Source organism: Oryx dammah, unplaced genomic scaffold, assembly GCF_014754425.2.
Source record: "Oryx dammah isolate SB20612 unplaced genomic scaffold, SCBI_Odam_1.1 HiC_scaffold_19, whole genome shotgun sequence".
Lineage (NCBI taxonomy): Eukaryota > Metazoa > Chordata > Mammalia > Artiodactyla > Bovidae > Oryx > Oryx dammah.
In genome coordinates this window covers 48433313-48436099 of record NW_024070203.1, presented here as the reverse complement: position 1 = coordinate 48436099, position 2787 = coordinate 48433313, and the positions used below count along the sequence as shown (strand labels likewise).

Here is a 2787-nt window from a genome sequence, read left to right as displayed (position 1 = left end):
CTTAAATGCCAATTCCCATATTTGTGTGGCCCCATCACTGATAGTCATTTAAGCACAAGTGTCTTTGGTTGTCCCCTCCTCACTCTGCCAAAAGGGAGCTTTGAGGCTGAACATTACAAGAAAACCAAGTTTCCGCCATGATGGCCAAGCTCCCTCCCACCCACAGTGGGGGAGGGGGCACTGGGCGAGCCCTTCTAAATCCTCAGGCTCTCACCCATCTTGGTCCTTGGGACACAATTCTTTTTGGCTTGGCTGCTCACCACACGATTCACTGTTTAAACAAATTCCAGAAAGCACATCAATTATTACTAATGAATTCCAAATCAAATCATCCAGAACTACAAAGGGCCGCCAGATGTTTAGGGCAGGGAGTAAAGAGCGGGTGGGAGGCGTGGGGAGAGAGAGAATTCTTTCCCACCGCTCTATTAACTTGGATCTGAAAGCTATAATTTATCAGGCACCTGACATACAGAAGGATCACACACATTTTAAAATATTTCTTGGAGATTGTCCAAACATTAATTTTATTGTGGAATATTGCTTTGTATTGATGTGTCTAGCAAAAACTTTTCAGACCTCTTTTTGCATTTAGGTCTAATTTTATCCTTACAGTGTCTGAGTGAAGAAGCAAGGGTATGACAAGTTCTTGTTTTTCCAGATAAGCAAATTACAGCAAAGGTTTTGGGGGGTTTGTTTTATAGTAGGACTTTGTTTAGAGACCAGATGTTCTGAGAAGAGGATACTGCCATTTCCAAACAACCAGTGAGCTAATAGACATGAAAATTTTGCAAGGTATAAAGTCACTAGGGCTCACATGAAAGGCTCACAACAGGTTTCAAGGTGTGTATCTGAATGAGATATAACCAGAAATAGGAGTCAGCTCTGCAGTGGTGAGTCTCAGGTTCAAAGTTGGAAAGTGGGATGGCCATGGGCAGTTGAAGGTCCCTGAGGTTGGGGCCCCCAACATGGGGAGAGGGAGCAGAGGCTCTTTAAACACTAGGATGCCATCAGCAAAGACATAAGAAGGCTTTTCCCTGGTGCACCTAGGGTCAGCTGGCCAGCAGTAAAGCACTCCTGAGCTGGTCCCTCTCTGAGCAGTTTAATTTCCTCCAGAAGCTTCTTCCATCATCAGGCTGATGGCAAGATTTCCAGTGGCATCTTTGGGTCTAAAACAAAACCCTTCAAATGTCTGTAATCAGTTTCCTGCAAAATATGGACGACTTTTGAGGTGGTTAATGGACTTCAGAGTAAGAAAGAGGGAATTATGGTGTGTGAGACCAAGAAGGGAGGTTTTTCCAGGTGAAGGACCTGGGACGCAGAGAGGATCAGAGATTTACCAAGGACCTATACTTTCTTTCTGGATGTTGAGGTGATTGTGGGTTTATGAATTGCTTTCTTCTGCTTTAGTTTCATTTTTATGCTCATTCAAAATACTTTTACCTCCAGTGGGTTTTGTGGGCTTCCCTGGCGGCTCAGATGGTAAAGAATCTACCTGCAATGCAGCAGATCCGGGTTCGATCCCTGGGTCGGGAAGATCCCCTGGAGAAGGGAATGGCTATTCACTCCAGTATTCTTGCCTGGAGAATCCCATGGACAGAGGAGCCTGGCAGGGCTATAGTCCATAGAGTTGCAAAGAGTCAGACATGGCTGAACAACTGACAATCTCACTTCCAGTGGGTATTACGTATTTAAAACTTGTGGTCTCAAATGTTGGAATGAATAAGAATTAAGTTTTGGTTTTTGCCTTTTCTGCTACATATTAGTTCAAATAACCAAATTTTCTTTAAAGGTAGATTTCTTTCTTCCTCTCCTTTCCCTTCCTCCTGCTCCTCCTCCTCCTCTTCTCTTTACAATAACACATGTTAACTATCTCAAGAAGTGTTCATAGTTATAGCATCGTGGAGAGAAAAGTCACGGTGGCTGCGTTTTGGTTTCTGCTGAAAGGACTGCTGAATAAGGCTGGGTTTTTGTTTGCAAGTGCATTTCATGCCGCATTCCATCTCGACAATACATTTGATTTATCAACTCTAAAAATAAGACACGCTTTAGAGAAAAGATGTGGGCTTGGTCAGGGTAAAAGTAATGAGATAAACAATCTCTTGCAATCACGAACATTCCAAAATCATTTTCCATGATGACCATCAAGCCAAGAGCTACCAAAACCATTTTCTTTCATTTGCACTGTACATAACAATGCAAAACAAAAAAGAAAAGAAAAACCCTACTATTGAGTCAAGGATGTATTTGTTTGTTTTTTAACTCCAAGATCACCTTTCTAATCATCCATTTCTTTTAGAAACAATGGGCTGATCATATAGTTAGAACAACACCTTGCTTCTTTCTCTTCCTTCTCTCCTCTTCTTGACTAGATTTTATTTTTATTTGTTAATTTTTAAAAGTTTTTGGCTACTCTGTGTGACTTGCAGAATCTTAGTTCCCTAGCCAGGGATCGAACATAGGCCCTCCACAGTGAAAGTGCAAAGTCCTAACCACTGGACCACCAGGGAATTCCCTTGACTGGATTTTAAATTAACTTTTACTTTAAAATAATACATAAACATGTTCATTAAAAATTTTAAGTTTTTAAGGCAAGTATCATATGATATTTCTTATTTGCGGAATCTAACAAAAAACACAAATGAACTTATTTACAAAACTGAAATAGACCCACAGACATAGAAAATAAACTCATGGTTACTAAAGGGGAAAAGGCAATTAAAATAAATTAGGAGGCTGGTATTAACATATACACACTACTGTCTATAGAATAGATAACCAACAAGGACC

At 40.8% G+C, this 2787-nt stretch overlaps 1 non-coding gene across 1 annotated transcript; it reads right to left on the bottom strand.

Annotated features, from left to right (window-relative positions):
• Window positions 1-2434: 2434 nt before the first annotated feature.
• Window positions 2435-2507, bottom strand: TRNAE-UUC. Its single transcript has one exon. It is a non-coding gene; the product is annotated as a tRNA-Glu (tRNA).
• Between the last annotated feature and the right edge of the window lie 280 nt (window positions 2508-2787).